Genomic DNA, 22,112 nt, shown 5'->3' with positions numbered 1-22,112 from the left:
ACAAAACTGCCTCCCCCCTCCTCTTAACATCTTTTAAATACTTGTAGGTGTTAATGAGATCCCCCTTCAGCCCTCTCTAGGCTCAACAGCCCCAGGATCCTGCCCTGACTAAATTATTGAATGAGATGCCCCTTCAGCTGTCTCTAGGCTGAACAGCCCCAGGATCCTTCCCAGATTCAATTATTGCTGTCCTTTCTCTCAGTTTCGCTCTGGAATCCACCTCCCATGCCGTGTTTGGAGCGCGGGGCCGTGCCCATGTCCGGCAGTCACACGGCATCACCACGGCTGGGAACTCGGCAGGACTCAGCAAGGGATCTGACTTTTATAAGGAGAACAAGAATATCCAGAGTTACAACAGGAAGTATTAAAAAAAAAAGAAAGAAAGAGAGGGGAAAAAAAGAAAGGTTTTGGAAAGGATATAAAACTTTCCTGGCTTCGGGGTATAAATTGAGGCTTAACTATTGGGAATTAAGGAGGAGAAGCCGTAGCTGTGGGCTTGCTCTGCTGTCTCCAGCCCTTGCCAGAGGTAGGATGCTGGAGCAGATGACCTGGCACTGGGGTCGCTGATCCCACAGCCCAGGACGTCAGGCCAGTCGGGTTCCCTCTCCAAGTCTAGTAAAATCCGACTTCCCACTTGCAAACCCTACTGGGATGCTGGTGTGTCTGGGTTCCCAACGCTGCGAGGGAAGTCATAAAAGAAAGTCATCATCAGCACCAAAATATTTCCAGTCATATAAAAGTTTTACAAAACCTTGAAGAAAGAAAAGGAAGAGAGGGGGAGGGAAAAAAAAAAAATGAAGCCAGTGTCTGTAATGTTATAAAGTTGATTTAAATTAGGATCGAGGGCTTTTCCAGCCAGGACTGATCCGGGATGAGTGAAGCTGCATTGGGAAGTGCAAAATGCAGCTGCAGGCCCGGCTGTGAGTGCTGAAGCACACGTGCAGCCCCCTGCACAGATGGAAGGGCTCTGCAGCATCCCAGCTCACACTTTTCATCTCTTTTAAGCTCAAACACACTCAATATTTCAGGGATGCTCCATCCGCTGGTGTCCAGTGAGTCTAATCAGGGTCAGACCTTCCCCCAGGCATAAAGGCAGGGACCCTGTCCAGTCATCCCAGATGATAAAGTAGACACCCTGATAAAGTAGAGAGAAGGATGGTTTTGCTTAAAAGGGGAGGGGAGGAGACCCCTCTAATGGCAATGAGCAACAGAAGCTGCACAAATGGATCGCTAATTACCGTTTCAGACTCAAAATCACTTCACTGAATAAGCACTTTGCCTCTTCCCCCCCTCCTCCTTCCTTTTTACTTAAACATGTACCTTTCTCAGGACAAAGAAAAGGAAACAGAGACTTACAAATGGAGTAAAGGATCCTCCTGCCTTTAGCACTACCATATGGCAGCGAGGATATTAATTACCGTTGCTTTTTAATTAACAATTGCTTCATCTGAGCAGTAACATTTCCTTGACATCTCCTGACTCGCTGCTAACCTGTAAAGTGCACACGCCATGCCAAGCCATCAATTCATTTTTATTGACATCCCCCCCCCAAAACAGGCATGAGACCAGCATTTTCCAATTAACACCTCCACACTCTCCTAATTAGCACAATTAACAGACTGATGGATGCCCAGAGCTTCCCTGCAAGGCAGGGTGCAGATCAGCCGGCCGGGTTGTTGGACACGGCTCCTGCTGCGGGAGATGTGTGCCCCACATGTGTGTTGGGATCCCATGGGAGCACCACGTGTGTGCCACGCTGCTGAGCCTGGCATGGCCACGGAGCCTGGCATGGCCACAAAGCCCTGACACAGCCACAGAGCCCTGGCATGGCCACAGCAAGCGAGGAAGCCAAACGTGACAGCAGGTGAGCCGCCGGCCTCAAAGCAAACATTTGCACCAAAGGATGTGGAGTCTTTAAGAGCACAACGAGAGGACAAAACATTTCCAGAACTATTTCTCCCCAAGAGCACCTTGATAAGCTTTGGAGCATCCACTCAATGTGATGCTGCTTCTCCACAGATGTGAAAATGAAACAGTGCTTCTCAGCCCCTCCCCGGGGACCTGCAGAAACTGGTCCAGCCAAAACCACGAGCTCCCAAGCAGCAATTGCCTCAACACCTAGTTTAGCTGCTTCTCCTATTTTTAAATATCCTCAATAACACAGTCCTCAGGGCCTCTGTTAACTTTGGGCTGCCTTTTGTGGGCTGTCGGCAGGAGTGGGACCACATACAAACCCACATCGCAGGCACCTGCTCCCTGCTGCTGGTGGGTCTGTCCCCACAAGCCCCTGTCCTCATCCCCATGCCAATGGCAGAGACTGCCCCTTGGCCTGAGAAAACCCAAAGAGCATCCCCAGCTCAAATCTATCACCTAGGAGGGATGAGGATGAACAGTGATGGGAAAACACTCCCCATCATGACTCCACAAGTCAAGAAAGCCCCCGGCACGGTACAGCAGAGGCAAGTGACACCACAAATTGATGCTACTGTGATGTTCTGGTGGCTTTTTATGCCTTTCCCATCACTTCCCAGCCCCAAGGCAGTTTGTTTTCCAGACCTTTTCCTTCAGCTCCAGCCTTGCTAGAACCTGGAGAGGAGCAGAGGGGCTGCCTCATGGCACAGTGAGGGCTCTCCCTCCAGCAGCAAAAGCCAGATGCACCAACAGCCTCTTCTGTGGGTACCAGCAGACCAGGGAGGAGCAGGACTGAGCAAATCCCCCTCCAAAGCTGTCAGAACTCCTGCAGGATGCTCCTCAGAGAGGAGACAAGGACTCAGGAAGGGTCGATTTCAAGCAACGGATCTGCTTCAGGCTCCTGAAAGTTGAGCCAACCTGCCCATCCGGATCCAGCACCACTGGGGCTTTAGCAAGTGGCTCACTAATCTTAAAAGGCTTTAGCTTGAAGAGAAGCAGCAGCCAGGATTGCTCAAAGAGTGGCTTTTTACCCTTTAATTAACACATAAACACATGGAAATGTGGAAAGGGGATTAAAATAAAAGTCTAGGGGAGCTGAAATGAATCTAGAGCATTACTGTAAATTAGAAGAGATTTAAGGAACCAAGGCCTGGCTAAGCCTGGGCACTGCTTTAATGGGATCTCACCTCTGGGCACTTTCATCTCCCACTTTCATCTTGCTCCCAGCAACTACTTTGGGAAGAACCAGCCTTCACCTTCGTTGACAGACCTTTACCCCTGCAGCTCCCCTCACCTGCCACCATGGTGCCATCATCACCCTGGCCATGGCCACAGGTGCTGCTACACAGAGATCCAGCAAAATTAAGGGGGTCAGGTCTGTTCTCCCTAGAAACAAGCAACAGAATAAGAGGAAACAGCCTCAAGTGTCCCCAGGGGAGGTTGAGGCTGGATGTGGGGAGGAATTGCTTTGGTGCCAGGGCTGTCAGGCATTGGAAGGGGCTGCCCAGGGAGCTGCTGGAGTCACCGTCCCTGGAGGGGTTTCAGAGCTGGGTGGGTGCTGCACTGAGGGCAATGGGCTGGTGGCTGATGGGGCTGGGACAGAGGCTGCACTCCATGGGCTTAAAGGGCTCTCCTAGCTGAAAGGATTCTATGATTCTATAAGCACAGTGAGGTTTTTCCCCCAAAAAAGGTGGGTCATCTCACTCAGAGTCAGGAACACACCTGGAAGCGTGAACATCATCAATGGTGGAAGGCCCCAGGCCTGTGCTGTGCTGGTCAGTGGGATACAGCACTATTCCTGCTCAGGTCCTGGTGAGCCCACCTGCCTCTCCAAAATACATCTCCCCCAGAGATCCTTTAGGTCCCCTCCTCACACCGCAGCACGAACACCCTGAGCGTGGCCAAGTCCATGGGAAACGCTCTGCCCAGCATCCCACCATCCTACCCAGGGACATGGGGCATCCCTGGAGATGCCAATGGCTGGCTGGCATCTGCTGGCAAAGCTTCAAGGAAAATGAAACCCCTTCCAACATGGCCACAGGACCATCCAGGCTGGGCCGGTGCTGGGCACGTGCCGGGGCTGCTGCTCCATCTTGAGCTTCCCTCACTGTGCTCTTGAAAAGATTAAAAAGGAGAGAGAGAGAGAGAGAAAGAGAGAGAGAGAGCCCCACTCCATCTCATTAAGAAAGTAAACACAAGAGCCGTCTAAGTGTCTAATTAAGCTTCTAATTAGTCCCTGCTTGTTACTAATGCAAATTAGATTACGCTGCTTAACTACAGCATGTCCACAACACCCTTGTTAATTGCGGCCTTTTGAAATTAAATTACTCCCTAATTAGCATATCAAAGCCATTGATTCGGAGCCAGGAAAGATGAGGGCAGGAGGAAGCCCAACGCCAAGTTTTGTTAATCAGGGATGTCTAATTAAATAGTGACGTGGTGCACGGGGGCTTCCTGCCTCCATGCTCTGGAGCCACATGTGTGGGCCCAGGGGAACCCCGAGCACCGTAGGACCCTCGGTGGGTGCTGGTGGTCTGCACCCACAATGGCTTCACCAGAGCATCCTGGTGGGTCAGGGGTCCAGCATCTGCATCCTGCCAGATGCACACTGCAGACAGCACGGCTGGGATGTGGGGGGAGGCAAAGCCTGAGCTCCAAGAAGCCCCCACTGCAAGGCTCCACCAGTAATGCTGGGATCCAGCCCTGACAGTGGGGAGGGAGGTTAAAGTAGACCTCAATTTCTCATCCTCCCCAAAAATGTGCTTTCCTGCTTCCCAAATGGGAATTCAAAGGAGAAACGTCCCAAAGCACAGATAAATCCATGGCAGGCTGTTGTATCCCATCCCCAGAGCAGAACAGGCACCAAAGTGAGGACAGATAGGGCTGGAAACAGGCACCAGTGTCTCCCACCTGCAAGACCCCAAATCCATCTTGGCACAAAGCTCATTCACTGTGATGGGACAGCATATGGCAGAGGGTGAGTGGCCCTGCCACTAAACCACCCCTTGCCCAGGATGGGAGGGATGAGTCCCGCCATCAGCTGTGGGGAGCGCACAGAGAAAACACCTCCAACTACACCCCCCCTGTCAGCATCCTGCAGGCATCAAGGAGTGATGCATCAACCAGCACCGATCCCTTCAGAGAAAACACTCCCCCTCCCCAGCCCTGAGCACAGACACCTTCAGCACTCACCCAAGTTACCACCAAACTCCCCCCCAAAACCCTCAGCCTCGGAGTTCACAATGGGACATAAGGAAGAGAGACACAAGGGAAGAGTCTGGATCTAAAAGTAACCAGGGAGATTCACTCCAAGGAGAGTGAAAAAATGAAGCCAACACCTAATTTTTAAGTTATTTCAATAACTTCCTGACCCAGTTCTTTACATTTCAGAACTTTTCCTCTCTCTCCTCTTTTTTTTCCCTTAATTCATTGTTTAAAGAAGTGGGAAGGGGAAAAAAAAAACGCCATAAAGGGACCAAGATTGGAAAAGTTTAATAGAGGGAGAAAAAGTCTATTAAAAAAAAAAAGCAGGCAGTCTGTCTCAGGGGAAGAGTTGGAATATTAAAGAAAGGAAAATCACTTCTCTGGCTGCTGAGACAGAGGAGGAGGAGAATAGAGTGGCTTTAAGAGAAGGAGTTGTGCTCTTTTAATTGAAAAGAGGGAGATTCAAATGAAATATCCAATATCCCCCATTAAAGAAAGGAAGAAAGACAGACCCTGGCCGCTCTGCTACGCTGTGAAATTGCTAAAGCCCCAACTTTCTCTCCCCCTGCCTCGGAAGTTATAGGAAAGAGGGATGAGAAAGGGAAAGGGGAAAAAAAGGGTCTTTCATACAAGAGGAACTCGAGGGAATGGGGGAGGAGGGTGGGAAAAGAGACCAAGTTTTATTCATTGACTTTATGAGATGAGTAAAAATAATGTTAAAAAAAAAAAGGCAGAGTTTGATAATGTCACAGTGTTTGGAAGCAGCAGCAGAAGGGGAGAAGAGAGGGGAGGAAAGCAACTAAGAACAGAAGGGCCAGCTCCAACCACCCGCCGTACAAGCCTCTCTCCCAACGAGATTCAATTAATTGATAACAAGAGGCATCAAATTAATTTTTCAAGGATGTTAGATTTTGATGAAGGGAAAAAGAGAGAGAGAGAGAGAAGAAAAAAAAGAGATCTCTCTGATTTTAATCGGGGCGGCGTTTAAAAGGCATAAATGAATATCCCTTTCTAATCATCTGAGGCGCCGGGGAAGCACCAAGCGCTTAACGGGGAAATTCAAATCGTTTAATTAGGGGGGGGGGAGTGGGAAACGAGGGGAAGTGGCCTTGGTGGGGGAAGGGGACCTGGGTGGGTTTTTTTTTTACCTCCTTTTTTTAAGAGCTTTATGAAGAAATTACTTTAAAAATGATTTCTTTCAAGCATCTTTGCTCTCATCCCACCTTCCCCCTCTCCGTGCCAAACTCGAAACGCACTTGTACAAACAGATCTCGGAGGGTTTCTTTGCTTTTGAATAGAGACTGCTGCCCATCACAATCTAATTAACAAAAATGATAATGAATAAGGTGGGGGAAAAAAAAAAAAAAAGAGATTCAGAGGGAAGGGAAAAAAAACCCCTCCAAACTCTGAGGAAAAAACCCAAACTAAAACCACAACGCAAATGGAAGGAGAACGTGACACACAACTCGCTGTCAGGAGCTGCTCTGCACTTCCACATGGGATGAGGCTTTTGAAGAGATGGGGGATTTTCAGCACAAACACTCCCCCCAGAAAATATCTTGGTAAAATAATGAAAGCAGCTCCCATTGCTGCTGTGGCTTGGGATGCAAGGCGAGCGGGCTCAGGGGTATGTCGGCATGCAGACACGCTCATGCACACTCACAATCCCACCTCAGGTTTAAGTCTCTGCCCCTGCACCCAGTTCACACAGTTCTTTCTTGCCCCACAGGCTGTGGGGACGTCTCACTCATCCCTCCTGCCTCTACATCCCACTGGCAGCACACCCCAGGGCACAAACCACACACTCCCTGCACAGTCACCTCCATCTCTTTTGCACACAGACAGCAAACGCTCCCACACTCATGGGTGTCCCCATGGGGGCACCTGCCTGCCACAGCCTCAGGCAGCTGAGGAAGAGGAGGGTTCTTCCTCTCAGATAGAGCCACAATGGGCACAGGCCTACATGAGCTGAGGAAGAGGAGGGAAGTGTCCCAACTCACGAGGAGAATGGTGCCTGCTACCCTGTGGCACCCCTGGGAATGCTGAGGCAGTGCTGGGGTGGAGGAAGGCTCCTGGCAAGGGGGTGTGTATGGAGGAAGCTCTTAAAAGAAATCAAGCTGCAGAAGCTGCCCTCATCCTGTCAGGGGAGGCTGCAACAGACAAGGGCAGAGACAGGGAGGGGAGAAAATGACCTGGAATGGGTGAGGGATAAACCAGAGCAGGATGAGGAGTGTTGGTGGGGCTGTCGGCACAAGGGACCCAGTGCTGGGACACAAGCTCCCACGTCAGACCCCAAGCAAAGAGTTCCAGTTGAGTTTACATGAAGTCAGAGTGGAGATTGCTAAAAGTCTCTTCTGGCCTTTAAATAATCCAGAGAGGAGAAGAAAAGAAGTCACAGTGTCTACTGGAGGAACTCGGATGCTGCAAGTTTTCCCAGACTCCATCATATTCGTGCAAGAATTCCTGCAGAAAGCACTCTATTGAACGTCCTCTCTGCTCCACATTGATGCTTTCCACTCCAAACCCTGTTTCTCTGCATGAAGAGGCCTGGTTTTCATCCAGAAATTATGCTGCTCACGAAGAAAGAGAAGAAAAAAAGGCAATGAGAGGCGGGGGGGGAGGGAAGAACTATTCTTGGGTATTTTCAAACTCCTGAAGTCCATTTTTCTGCATCCCAATCAGAGGCAAGCATGACCTGAGGCTGGCTCTGGTCTCAGCACTCACAAACAGCCTTCCTGATTTGATTCCTGCACAGCTATGCTCCATCTTGCAGGGACTCCTCCTGCTCTGCCCTGGTACCCAGCATCCCCAAAGACAAAACACAGCTCCCAGCAGCCCTGACTCCTCTGCTTAGAGCAGCAGCTGGAATAACACCAGCACTTTCTCCAGTGCTTTCTTAAAAGCTGGGAAGCAGAGAGCTTAGCAGATGCTGGGCTGTCCCAGGGTCTTGCAGGGGGAAAGGTGATGGGCAGCTGTGAGGCCACACCAGCCACAGAAGGGAAGGTGTGTGTAACTTTTGAGTGCTTGGGAAGAGCGACAGGCTCAGCAGAGAGGCACGGAGCATCCCTCCATCCATTCCCCACACAGACTCTGTGCTGAAGTTAAGAGATCTCCAGGGTGACCTGTGCTCCTGTGTGTGAGCTGAATGAGCTGTGTTCAGCCAGCACATCCTCTTCCCAGGGAGAACATCCCCCTCCCTCCAGCACCCTTCACTGGGGAGGTCGGAAGGGCTTCCCACGGCTGTGGATGCGGCAAGAGCTTCTCCCTCGGTTCCTGCTGGGATGATGGGAACACATCACCGTGGATTCAGCATCCCTCTGGACAACAGGCAGGGCATCTGGTCCCACAGCATCACTCTGGTGTCACCCATGGCATTGCTAGGCCATGCTGATCCACGCAGGCTCCAGAGCTCAGCTCTCACCACGCTGCACGAGGGACGCGGCACCTTCCCGAACCCAGGCAGCACGTCCTCGTTTTGCCATCAGGACAAAGTGAATGCAAAATGATCTGCACCTCCCAAATCCCTGCTCATCCCAGACAGCACCCAGGAGGTGATGCCTCCTCCTGAGAGCAGCCAGGTCTCTGAACAAGCCCAGCTTCGGGGTTCAGTGACAGCACAGAGCCAGCTGCTGATGCTCCAGGTCACAAGTGGCCACGCTGCACTGGCCAAGGAAGCCACCAGCTCCTTCCCACCTGTGTGGGACAGGCAGCACCATGCAAACCCGTGGTATGATTACATCACCATGGGGTTAGACACATCCTCACTGCAAAACACACTTGAGAGAGTGCACATTTTCTCTCCCCTCCACTTCTAAAAATAAACTAGCGTTCTAAAGAATGAGGATTATGGTAACATCTCACACTCAGGGCCTGCAGCTCTCAGCTGCCAAGTCCCAGGGGCCCTGAGAGCACTCAGGGGTGCTGGTGCAGAGAGGGGCTCGAGGTAACCAGCTCCCAGCACAACTCCCTGTCCATGAAGGTCTCACCAGCAGCTGATGGGAATCGCAGGAAGGCACCTTGGCAGCAGCTTGGGCACAGCAAGCTGCTTTAGTGCTGCCAGAAACTCACAGCCCAAGGCACTGCACAGCTGTGGGCACAAGTGGGCTCTTGCAGGGGGTCAGAGGCTCTGGTGCCCACCTCAGGCTGAGTGCCCACATGGGAAGCTTTGCTGTGAGCTCCGTGGCAGCCTCAGCACGGCTCTGGGCTCAGCGCTGGCACCGCTCCTCCGCAATCAGGTCACATCATCTCTCTGCATCTCCCGCTGAGACAGGGTCACAGACAATCCTCTCCTCCCAACCCCAAAGCTTCATCAGCACCAGCTGCCCCAGGCAGGTCACTAAGCCAAGGGACATTCCCCTTTTCTCCTCAGACCCCCCAAAAAATCATCACATCAGGGTGAGGGAAGGCAACGAGACTGGGATACAGCATCAGACACGATGTGAAACGGACAGTCTGGGTCACCACCTCCCCAGGGACAAGATCCAGCCAGCCCTGGCACAGGCCACAGCTCCTGCCTGCTGCCAAGAAGTTTAAAACACCAAACCAGTGACTCCCCTGCTCATTCCCAGCCCCAGGGCGATTCCCAGAGCATCTGCAACAGCAAAGATATTCACTGCCTCAGAAAGGATCAATCCTGCAATGAAAGGAGCTGCACATCCCCTCTGAGGGCACAGTCCTGTCCCTCTCCCAGATGGATGGGCACAGCCTCCATCTCCTCCCATGGCAGCCCAAACCTACATTTGGATAATTCAGCAGCACCAACACTCTGCCCTGATGCATCCACTGCTCAGGTACAGTGGGGACACAAGTGACCAGATGGCATTGATCCTCCCCAAAGTCATCATCAGTCCCCACTGGAGCTCCTTCGCCTGTTAAACTTCATCTCATCACATTTCCAAATGGACTGGCCTTTTCATCAGGGAGTATTTTAAACCCTCCAGCTCTATAACCCTGAGGGAAATTGCTCTGGCACTGCTTTTGTCCTGCATGCTGCAGGAACGAGGTGGTGCTGGACCTGGAGGTGGGGCTGGACCTGCAGCCGAGGCTGCTCCGACAGCCCCCAAATTTGACCCAGATTCAGAACCACAGCTTCACTTCCCAGGGAAAAAGGACATTTGTTCAGGGCTCGAGCCTGCAAGCATCAAGGGAGAGACTTCAAGAGAAAGACTTCAAGGGATTTTGAAACAGACCCTAAAAGCAGAGGCAGACACTGTACAAATAAAAACACAGTTTAAAAGGGGATGTGGGAAACATCCCAGAAGAGGTGTGCCCAAGCAGGGAAGGAGCCTGACCTGCCTGCTGCATCCCCAGAGCCCTGAGCATTGCATCCCCTGGGGCAGCACAGATCTGCTGAGAGGAGCCAGGCTGCTCCTGCTGCACCAAACGCTGCTGCCGAGACCAGCAGAGGAGCTGGAGAAACTCAGACCCAAATTCCACCACAGACCTTCTCTCTGTCACTATGGTGAAAGAGGGATGAAGTGAGCCTTGTGTCATGCCACAGGAGCAAAGCTGAGACAGAAAGCCCTTACCAGGGTTTCTCTGGCACATCCTCACCCCTGCCCCTCGATTTGAGGACATTTTCCTTCACCTGTTTCTCTTGGTAGCACGTCACAGTGACTGGGCATCTTCCCTCCCCAACACATCCCAAATTTGAGGAGATTTTCCCTGAGACTGCCTCTGCAGGCTGAGCAAGCCCCCGAGGGGCACCTGGGGACTGGCACTTGCTTGCCCATCCTTGCCCACAGCAGCGATGCCCCATGCTCTGCAGCCCCCATGTCTCTGCACTGGCCAGAAACCCTGCACAGAGCAGCCAGAAAATGAGGAAAAGGTCTCCTTGTACCTGGTGCACATCAGGGACCTTCTCTCTCCCCCTTGCATGTCCCTCAGTTGTCCCTGGAACTCCAGCATCCAGCTGTGATGAGCAAATCCCACCCCAAACCTCACATTGATGTGACTCAGGATCTACCGGAGAAGGGAGAATCTGATCTTGACCCTGTCCCAGGAGGTGACTGAGCACAGCTCCAAGGAGAGAGGAGGGGACTCAGCACTCAAAACACCAGCATCCCCCACTCAGGGGGCCTCAGAGCAGTGTGCTTTTGGTGGTCTCACCCCCATCCTGCTGCAGGAACCAGGACTGCTCTGACTCCTATCCCCAGGCACTCCACTCTGCCCATTCCTCTCCTTCACCTGCTTCTTGCTTCACACCCCTACACAGAAATAACACACTGACCCTTGCAGCATACAAACCCACCACCCCCAGTGCTGAGGGGGGGGGGAAGCAGAGCAAAAGGGGTCTCAGGAGCAAAGCACAAGTGCCCCAGACCGCAGGTGTTGAGAAGCTGAGACAAATTGGGAGCGATGGGACGCACAGCAGCACCCTCCTCCTCCTCCCCCCAGCCCCAGATTTACCCACACAGCAGGGGACAAACGCCCCTTTTGTTTTCCAAATGAGGAATCATGTCGATTTTGAGGTTTTAATTTATTAAGGGTGAACATCTGTGGCAGGCAGAGCCATCACAGCCTGACTCCCCAAACCCTGCTCCTGGCAGAGCCAAAGCGAGCTCAAGGCACGGCAGCAGGAGATGGGGAGGGGGAAGACCCTCCCCTGCCCATAAAACAAACCACAGCCCACCAGGACACTGCTGTAGAAATACAGGATAAAAGTGGTTGGGAAATGACTTCCCCTGCAGGGAAAGTAGGTTGGAGAGTACAGGGAAAGTGTAAAGTCTTGATATATAACCCCAGAGAAGGACAAAGCTGGAGACAGCACTTCCTAAGCATCACAGCTTCGCCTCCATCCGAATTCACCTCAGCAAAATAAGGCTTCTGCAGCTACACCTGGCACAGCACAGCTTCCAAATCCACATTTCCCGACACAAAAGTTACAGGACACACTCCCTCACACCCCCTTCCCTTTATTTTCTCTCCTCCTCTCCTTTTTTCAGTAGGCCCAACAATGTCATCTTCCTATTCCAAATCAGTTACCCCATGCCCCAGGGAATTTCCCTCCCACCATCAGCTCTGGCTGCATCTAGGAGGGATCAGCCATGAGACTTTGGAAGAAGGACCCAGTGAGAGTCACCCACTGGGAAACCCTCTCAGTGGCACAAAGCACCTCACCCCCTCCTCCTGCCTCTCTGCCAGCTGGGACCACCATGCAGGGCCCTGGGATGCTCAGCAGTGCTGGGGTACATTGAGGGAGATGCCCAAGGAAAGAAACCTAAATCCCAGGTTGTTAAAAGGTGTTTTGGTTTTGTTCAAGACTCTGGGGTCTGTGTTGCTTCCACACCATGCACAGGGAGTTCTGGGGTGAGCCCAGAAGCCACTGCAGCCCTTGCAAAAGGGCCCCTGGTGCCATGCAGCTCCGTGGCAGGTTGGCTGCCAGGATACAGCCTGGAAAGTGGCACCCAGAGGGGACAGGACACATTATGGGACACCCTGATGCAAGGTCTCTGCCCACCACTGCTGCCCAAACCCTGGCCCAGCTCAGTCAAAACACTCCCGATGCTCAACAAGAAGCTCCATCTCTGCCAGGTAATTCCTGCCACAAGTTATCCCTCAGAGCCCCAAGGCCTTTTTTGCCAGTGCTGCAGTGAGGTACCTTCCCCTTGCCCCAGGAGGCAATGGGACATCCCCTGCCATGCTGGCCAAGAGGTTTTCCTTCCCCAGGAGCTGGGAGTGAAGCCATCAGACCAGTCAGGAACCAAAGTGCCCCTGAGGACAACCCTGCAGCATCCAGGACTGCATGGGCAAAGCAGGATCCTCCGTGCCAGAAACCCCATCCCACTGATGCACCACGAGCCCAGCACGTCCTGGATGGGTGGCACCCAACCAAGTCACCCCTCAAGCCAAAAAGTACCCCCAAAAATTCACCAGGCAAACATATTCCCACTAAGAGGCTGAGAAGCAAAGCCAAGGGGCCAACAGCACGAGGGGATGGCCCTGGGTAGATGGGACCTCAGCACATCCCATGAGCACGAGTTCTGGCCTTATATTTTACATTAAGTAACTTTCCTCTTCCCTCCTCATCTTCTAAGGCTGAAGACATCTTTTACCAAGCCCGACAGCTTCTCCTAGGTGGTCCCCATCCCCATCCGGGCGAACAAATAACGCACAGTCCCCGACTCACACATCCACAATAAACAGCCAAAAGAGAAAGCCACTCACCTAGAATCTATCATTTGTGGAACAAACCAAGACTTGGAGAGGAGCAAGTGAACATCCAGAGGGTCCAGGGCCAGGGCTGTGACTGCCCCAGCCCCTGAGGTGACTTTGCAGCACGACGCTGGGCTCGCCTTGCCCCAGCCCGTGGGAAGCATTCACTGCCCCGGACGGCACCCGTGGTTGTTTTATGCCTTTATGAGCCTCAGAGCAGTTAAATCCCACTCCAGGAACCCACCAGCGACCTGGCCAAGGTGTGTTGAAATCAGTTGTTTCAATACCACCCGCTCCAGGCAAGAGGCTCATCCCAGACACAGCCCCGCGTTCGCTTCAGCAGCGGCAGCACCGCGGCCTGAGCAAAACCACCCCCGGGGACGGCATCTCCCTGAGCCCTGACAAACAGCCCACACACACACAGCACGTACCCATCACATCAGGCTCCTCTTCCTCCTCCTCTTCCTTCACTCTGTGGGGGCTGTAGCTCCCCTGTTCCCCACAGCCCAGCCCCACACACCAGCTCCCCGCTGAACCCAGTCACATGAGGAAGATTGTCACTGAGGCAGAACAAACAGCTTCCAAGTCATCTCCAAATCAGGGCATTCCCCGAATTTCTTTCTCCCCTCTAGACACTCCAAAAAATATTTTGTGATGCCTTTCCACAGTTTTGAAAGCAACCTCCCAAAACCAAAGTTTCATTATCATCCCTTTCGCTGCTGATCAACACCCAGGAGCCGCCAGCAGCGCCGGGACCAGGTGAAATTCCCTCCTGCAGACACCATCCCCTCCCTGTTTTGCTAAAAAACAAGCACTCTTTGGCTGCTCATCAGCCCCAGCCGTGGCACAGGAGGAGGGTTTCCGCTGGAACACGCTGCAAAGAGACTTTTTGCCAACTTGCCAGGGCACGAGAGACGGTGAGCGCCGACGTCAGCTCTTCACGAACCCCTCAGCGGGGCGGGTGGCAAACACAGGCTTCTCCTTTTTGGTTTTTTCCCCTTAAAAAATAATAAACTCACACATACACACACACACACAAAATCCCAAGGCAAGAGGCTCCTGCCTCCCTGTGCAAGGGCTGTGTGCTTGCTCGCCGGGCTGTCCTGGTACTGTTACAGACGGCCCCATACCCATGTCTGTGCCGCCACCGGTGCAAGACAACGTAATCCCTTAATGACTTCCCTCCAGCTCCATCCCCAGATCTAATCTCTCCTCCAGCAGGACCTTTATAAAACAAAACGTGGCGGACAGACCGAGTTGCGTGTTCCCTCGGCAGCGTCGCCTCGCCGACCTCCGACGGGAGCAGCTCTCCTCTGCTGCTTCTGCCTCCTCATTCTCCCCTTGCTCTGACGCCGTTCCACTCGCAACCATGTTTTTGTCACGGGCAGTCTGATTGCCAGCAACATGTTTTATCAGATTTGCCTCTGTGATTGCCAAAAGGGGTTTGAATTAGGAAAGAGTTTAAAGAAACCCCTCTGGAGCAGTGTCTTTGCTGTGTTTTTTACAACAAACACTTGCAGCGAGGGGAAAAAAAACAAGGATTCGGGAGTTTTCCAAGCTGTGCCCGGCCCCATCTTGATCCATGAGTTATATTTGACTTTAAAGGTGCAGCAAGGGGAGGGGGAAGGTTTTGCAAGGTGATAAAATGGGTGCGAGTCCTTCCCCGTGCCGCTCTCCCAGGGCAGAGAGCTTCCCCGGCCCCAGCCCCACGGCTGCTCGAAGGGATGAGCAGGGCCAGCCCGACACAGTCACAGGCCAGATGGCAACTCGCTGCAAAACTGCTGCCACGGCCCCTGCTTTTACTCTGAACCCAGCAGCTACCTCTGTGTCTCTCTCCCTCTCTCTCAGGTGCATCGGGGTCTGCAGAAGTGGCACGCTGAGGGTTTTTACATCTTCCCAAGCAGACACACGGGTTTCCAACTCCAAAATGCATTTGCAGCTTTATTTCCCCGTGTTTTTTTCTTCCCTCTCCTGCTACCACCGACCTCGTCCCTCTGCAGGGATGATGCTCACTGGACCAAGCCATCCCAGGCGGGTTTATGAGGTGCCCCCCGCCTGGCGTAACTCTCTTGGCCATGCTGGATGAGATGGAAATCAGAGAGGTCAGGACACGAAATTTCCAGCTTCCACTTCCAGAAGCATCAGGTGACACCGAGGTGGCAGCAGGGTCATTTTGGGAGCCCCAGGATCAAGAAGAGAGAGAATAAACCCAGAACTGCAAGAGGGACCCGCGCACCCTCGGGCTGATGCTGGGTGTGAGAAGCGAGGAGCATCCTCCCCTACAACCCACCTGCCAGCCACAACCCAGGGGTTCTCCCATGCTTTAAAACCACCGTGGGGAAGGGGGGGAAAAGTGGGGGAAAACACCCCAGGCTCTTCCCCTACATAAATAGGAAAATTTCCCTAAATACTCCAGGCTCCCCAAGTCCACTCCCGCCGTGGGAAATGTGATGCAAAGAGCCATAAATGTGTTATTACTTTTTTCCAAGGAGCAAAAAGCAAAGCTGGGGTCTCTGGGCTCTCCTCTCCCGCCTTTCTCTGCCTGGAAGAATGAGCCTTGGCTGGGGGCACGGCTTGCCCCCCACCTTGCTGCTACAAAGGCAAACCCAGCACCGCACCTCTCCTCCTCCGGCCTCGCTCCCCCTGCTTCCACCCTCCCTGCCAGACCAACAAGAAAAGAGGAAAGGGGTGGTGGTGGGAACAAAATAAAGGAAAAACCTGAAAGCCTGAGCTTTGCTACCCCCCATCCCCCTTTCTCCTCAGCCCCACAGCGAGACACAAACATTAGCAGCCTCAAAGCATCCCCCTCTCCAGCCGCAGAAAAGAAAAGCTCCCAGGCTCTCCGGGCAGCAACTTCACAACTGAGTGCACTCGCATTCCTGCCGGGTTATTAGGAGAGAAAAGGGCGAAGGGCCTCGAGTAGATATTTTAGTGTCACTTGATTTTATCCATTGCACAGGTTTGGGGGGGGGGGTTTAAGCTGCTCTTCCCTTTCCAAAGGGGAACATAAAACCAACACTCAGCCGTCTCTGGGAGGTGACTGGGGCTGGGCATTGTGTTTACACATGGTTTTTAATATGATTCTCTTTTTTTTTGGGGGGGGAGAGGTCTGAGTATCAGCCACCTCCTTGTCTCCCCCCTCCCAGCAGCAACTTTAATCTGTGTGATTTCATTTCACTGTTTGCTCAGCCTCAGCAGAGTCCCAGCCCTCCCCTCGTCCGGGCATCCTCCATCCCTCACCCCATCCCCAAACCAGCGCGAGAACGGGGGGCACCTGCCGTTGCCCCCGACCCCACATCCCTGGGATCCCCCACAGCTTCAAGGAGGAGAGGCTTTTCCATCCTGTTCTCCCACAGTTTTCCCCCAGCAGCGGGTCCCAACTTCGCGTCGCGCTCCGTTTGCTCTGAGCCGTTTGGTTTTTATCACGGGAGCGACGCTCGACCCAGGCTGGCAGCAGCAGCATCCCCGTCCCCCCACACCAAACACCCCAAGCAAAGGCAGCTTGGGATGGGGGAAACCCACAAGAACTAATAAATTAATCTAAAAAACAAACCCCCTCCCAAAAAAAACCCAACCCAAACCAAAAGCCCCAAACCAACAAGTAGCATCTCAAAACAGGGGCTCCCGGCCACGGCTGGAAGCGGAGGGAGCCGGAGGGCTCGGGGAAGCTCTTCCCCAGCCCCAGCACCACAAAGGGCAGGAGAAAGGCAGGAGCCAGAGCCACCCAGAGCTTCACAGCCCTGACAAAAGCGTCCCAGCTCGGCACAGGAAATTTTGTGCCTCACATATTCCCCTTTTACAGTTTAAGTAACCTGGAAAGGGGAGGAAAAAAAGACAGAAGAAAAGAGAGGAAATGGGGTAATTTTTCCAAATCTGGTTATTTTCTCCATCCACCCAGCCCTGGGGGTTTGTTGGATTTATTTTTTGGTGATAGACTTTAAGGTGAGGTGGAAATGAAGGAAAAATAATACATGAAGAGTTTGATTTCACACCAGCCCGAGACTCGGGAGCATTGAATCGAGAGTACAGGGAGGCAGGGAAGGGAACAGGTCCACACAAACACACGGGGACTGGGGTCACGCTGCCCCTGCACCACACATGTTGGGTTGATTTAACATCAAATGCCTGTTCTCCAGCACCCACACACGCTCCTCGGGTCCATTTAACACACGGGGAGAAATTTGTAAGAGTAAATCCCGCTTCTGGTTTGGGTTAAAAACAAACCCAACCTTTTAATACACAAACTAATAACGTGTGGGGTTGGTGTGTTTTGGTTTTTTATGGTATGCCCCACGGTTTTACAACGCTGAGGGAAAAGCGAGGTCCTTAATCCCACGCTCAGTTGGTTCTGAGGGTGGTAAAAGGCAAATTCTTTGAGTATTCGCCGTCTCCCAGCGAGAGCGACGGGGACAGAGGAGCTGCCTGAAGCCGAGGAGCGATCCCGGGGAGGAATTTGGACCCAAATTCGGACACAAATGCCTCCAGGACTATATTAAGAAGAGCACAAAAACAATAATCCCAGCACAAGTTTTCCAAGAGGGTACTTTCTGAGCAAAGTGGAGGCTGCAGATGCAGGGGAATTAATCCTGCTTTCCCCTACTTGTATTAAAAAGCACCCAGGAGGGGAGAGAAGGGAGAGGGACAACCCCTTGCTTCGTGTTTTGTTTTAAGGGAAAAAAAGAAAGAAAAACACCCCGAGAATCACTCCCAAATGGAAAAAGAAAAACCAATTAGACTCCACTTGTTCTCTCCTCTACACACCTTGGAAAGGCGGCTGCCAACTCAAAACAGATTTCCTACCACCGAAAAGAAAGATCCCGAGCGATCTGCTGCTAGCACGGCACTTTCTGAAGTGCCTTTCTTTTTTAGCGAGAGGGTGAGAGGGGAGCAGAGACAGAGGCACGTTTGTTTATCACAAGGACAAGGCAGATGGATCAGGGAAGAATAGAAATAGCTGAACTTTTTTTTTCTGCCGGGGCTGGGAAAAACATCTCACAAACGAAGGCGGCCGCTGGGCTGGGAACGGGAGGAAAGAGGCTGATCAGGGGCTACCAGCGACCTGTCACCAGCTCTGCTGAACAATATTTGCTGGGGAATTTCTGAACTCCCGCAAGACGACAGCTCTGTCATAAAAAACTCTTTCCAAACACGTTATTAGGGCTGATATTATTAGTAGCCGCTGCCGGCGGGGTCCCAACCGGAGACACGAACGCAGCCGGCATCACGTTGAGGTTACAAAGACATCCCTCCATCCCTAAAGCTTTGATAAAAAATAACCCACCCACCCCAACCTCGCTCCCCTTTCAAACAAAGGCACGCCAAAGCCTCGCAAACTTTGCAACCGGGTGAAACACAGGCACAGGCGAAACGCGGGGCAGGGCTCCCCCCCCCCCCCAAAACCCCTTCCCCTCCGCAATCCAAACCTGGGGGGGTTTTCTCGGGAATATTCTGCAGCTCCATCTGAAGCCGTGCGTTTGTCCTTCCTTCCTCTGCCCTCACCTTGCAGTTTGGGTTATGATTTTGGAGGCTTGCTTTCCCCCCGGCGCTGCTGGAGCGATGGCCGGGGGCGGCCGCAGGTTGACGGGGACGGCGGCGGCTTCTCCCACCAATTGCAAAACTTAGGAGCTGACTTACTTAAGAGATGTTCACGGAGGAATCGTGCCCACCGGGGCCGTCCCTCGGCACACAGCGGCGGGGCTGAGTGGAAACGCAGTGGAGTGGTGGGGAAGGGAGGGGGAAAAAAAACCCACCCAAGGTCCCCCAAGCAGCCAGAATTAAAACAAAACTACCGGAGAGAAAAGAAAGACGGGGAAAAAATAGGCAGCACCAACAAAGGGAGCCGAGGGGCAGCTGGCGGGGCAGGGGCTGCTGCGCTCCCCCCTCCCGGGGCCGCGGGACCCCGAGGCAGGGCTGGATCCGGCCCCGGCAGCGCGAGTTTGCCGGTGCCCGACCCGCTCCGCTCCCCGTGGGGTGCTGAGCCCCCCAGCCCTCCGCTGGCCGGCCAAACGCCCGGGGTGTGTGTGACCGGAGCGGGGGGAGCGGCGGAGGCCCCCGCGCCCGCCCGCAGACGGGGCTGCCCGCGGGTGTATCGAGGCGGAGGCAAAAGCGAGACCCCCGCGCGCAGCGGGACCCCTCCGAGCCCCATCCCCTCCCCAGGGACCCCGCGCCCTCCCGCTCACCGAGCCCCCGGCTCCGCTCCCTTTGTCCGGGCGCCGCAACAAACTTCCGAGCGCGCCGCAGCCGAGCCGGGGGAAGCCGGACCCACCGCGCTCCCGAGGAGCCGGGAGACAAGAGAACGAGACACGGCGCGACCGGAGCCCCCCGCCCGCCCCACACCTGCCGGTAGGGACGGCGCTTGGCGGGGGCGTCCCGAAACCCTCCTCCGCCGGCAGCAGCTGCGGCGGGGAGGGGGCAGCGCACCCCCCCCAACACCCCCCGTCTCCGCGGCACCGGCGAGCGAGGAGACGCCCGGACCCTCCCGCCCGGCCCCGCTCCGCTCTTTACCCACCTGGTCTCTCGGAGCGCCGGGGTCCGCGGCGGGCATGCGGCCGCGCCGCCTCTCACACACCGCTCTCCCCCCTCCTTCTCCTCCTCCAACCCCCCCGCCCACCTTCCCCCAAACTTCGACGGGGCGGCCGCGGCGGGGCTGGCGAGCTCAGGAGCGGAGCGGCATGGCTGAGGAGGAGGGGGGAGGGCTGCCGGGCACCGGCGCCGCCGGCCCTGGCTCGCGGTGCGGTGCGGTGCGGCGCCGGGCCGAGCAGCGCGGGCAGCCCGGGGCCGGGCCGGGCGCTCAGGTCCGGCTCGGCGCGGCGGCGGCGGCGCGGGCGCGGCGGCGCGGGGCGGGCGCCGGCCGCCCTACCATAGTTCCTCTAAAGCAGGTGCAGCCGCTTTCCCCGCCCGCCCCCCCCCCCCACGGCCCGCTCCCCCTCCCACGGCCGGAGCGGAGAAGGGGAGGTGGGGGGGAAAGAAAGGGGGTTGTGAAGAGCGGGAGGGGTGCACACCGCCTACCCGCCTTATTTAGGGGGGGTGGGGAGGAAGGAGGCGTCCCCACCCCCCGCATCCCCCTCTCACCCCAGTGCGACATGCCCCAATCTCTTCCTCTCTCCCCAGCGCGTTTTGCTCATTAACGCCTGTGCTAATTGGTTTCTACTGCGTTTAGTCCCCGGAGCACGGCGATGCCCTGCGGCTGGGGGAGGGTCGCGGGAGGGAAACTGAGGCACGGGATGCACATACACACACACACACACACACACACACACACACTGCGCACAGGGCAGAGCCAGCACCAATCCCATTTTACAGGTGGGAGCAGCGAAGCTTGGAGCTGGTGACCCCAGCAGCCCCCAGCCCAGCTCTGTCACACCCCAACATCCCATCCCAATGGTGGGATAGAGGGTCCCTAGAGCCCATATCAGGAGGCTGGGCCCAAATCAGCACCCAAGATACTGGACCCAAACATCTTCTGAACAGAGGCACTAAAGCTCTGTGATTATGCAGGACCCAAATCATCACCCAGGCTCTGGGGCCACCTCAGAGCAGCAGTCTGGGAGGTGACCATTTGGACAGATGGTCCAAATCTCATGTGGAAGGAGTGAAATCAAGATACTGCAAAGTGCTGAAGCCACTGTGCTCCAACAGCACTGAAGCTGAACCACTCTACATTTGCTTTTATTTGACTTCAAAACCAGCTTTTTTGGAAGTTTCCATTTTAGAACCACAGAATCATTTCAGTTGGAAAAGACCTTTAAGATCAAGTCCAGCCCTTCCCCTCACACTGCCAAGCTCATCACTAACCCATGGCCCTCTGTTTTATCAACACAGAAAACAGTCTGAAAAGGTGAAATGGGAGTGAGGAGGATTTCAGCTCACCTGCATGTCATTTCTTTCCTGGAGTTCATTTAAGAAACAGGAAGAATCAGATTTTCCTGAGTGAAAAGCCTGGATCTGGGAGTTTCTGTGTGATGGGAAATCCAGCTCCCCCCCTCCAGCTACAAGCTCTGGTGGCCCCAGCAAAGATCCCAACAAACCCATCGCTTCTGCCTCCCTCCCTCCAAAATCTTCCCTCCAGAGGTCAGAGGGGTCGAGGGTGAGGGCAGGGCCAGCCACAGACCCTGCTGGAGGCCTGGGATTTCCCGGAGGGATGGGCTTGTTTCCAGGCAGCGCTGGGGCTCCCATCAGATCAGCTTTTGCTGCAGAAGCGGGTCCCTGTGACAGGATTTTCGTGGAAGAGGCACCCCCCCAGGACCTGTTTCTCAGAACATGATGGGCAGGGAGGGCTCTGCTTCCTACCAGCATGCTTCCCTTTGGGGAGGGACAGCTTTCCCTTCTCCTTGCACTGAAAAAACAGATGAAATAAAGATCTCTCTAGCCAGCCCCCTCCGTGCTCCTCAGCTTCAGGGAGGGGGGTTGTTCTCCATCACAGGCAGGGGATTTCTCAGGTCAGGCCAGCACAGGCAGCCCCCAGGCTGGGCAGCAGCTCTCTGTGAGCACCAGCCTCCCCTCCAGCTCATCCCTCAGACCTGGGGCTGACTCTGCATCCCACAGCATCACCCATGGGAGCTCCCCCGGGGACTGGCTGAGCTGGCAATTCTGCCACCTCCTGCAGCCACCTTTGGGAAGGTGTTTTCCACTTTATTTAGCTGTTTATTTGCGCAAAAGAGAACAAATGTGATGGGCAGCAGCTGAGGGAATGGGGGTGTTGAGCCTGGAGAAGAGGAGGCTGAGGGCAGCCAGCAGCACTCTCTGACACTCCCTGCCAGGAGGCTGCAGGGAGCTGGGGGTCAGGCTCTGCTCCCCAGCAATGAATGACAGGACAAGAGGCAATGGGCTGCAGTTGGCCCAGG

The 22,112-nt window shown here is 54.4% G+C and overlaps 1 protein-coding gene across 3 annotated transcripts in view; it reads right to left on the bottom strand.

Moving 5' to 3' along the window:
- The window catches only part of FOXP4 (forkhead box P4), a 66,413-nt gene extending 46,376 nt beyond the window's left edge, over nucleotides 1-20,037 (bottom strand). For 2 of the 3 annotated variants that reach the window (XM_062013327.1, XM_062013330.1), the window contains exon 1: nucleotides 19,778-20,037. The gene's annotated coding sequence lies outside the window, so the exon portion shown is untranslated. Of the gene's footprint in view, nucleotides 1-18,692; nucleotides 18,755-19,777 lie in introns of those variants that run through there. The other variant, XM_062013328.1, reaches the window with a different exon arrangement.
- Between the last annotated feature and the right edge of the window lie 2,075 nt (nucleotides 20,038-22,112).

This window comes from Colius striatus, chromosome 22 (genome assembly GCF_028858725.1).
Source record: "Colius striatus isolate bColStr4 chromosome 22, bColStr4.1.hap1, whole genome shotgun sequence".
In the NCBI taxonomy this organism is placed as follows: Eukaryota; Metazoa; Chordata; class Aves; order Coliiformes; family Coliidae; genus Colius; species Colius striatus.
This window is presented reverse-complemented; position numbering and strand designations above follow the sequence as displayed.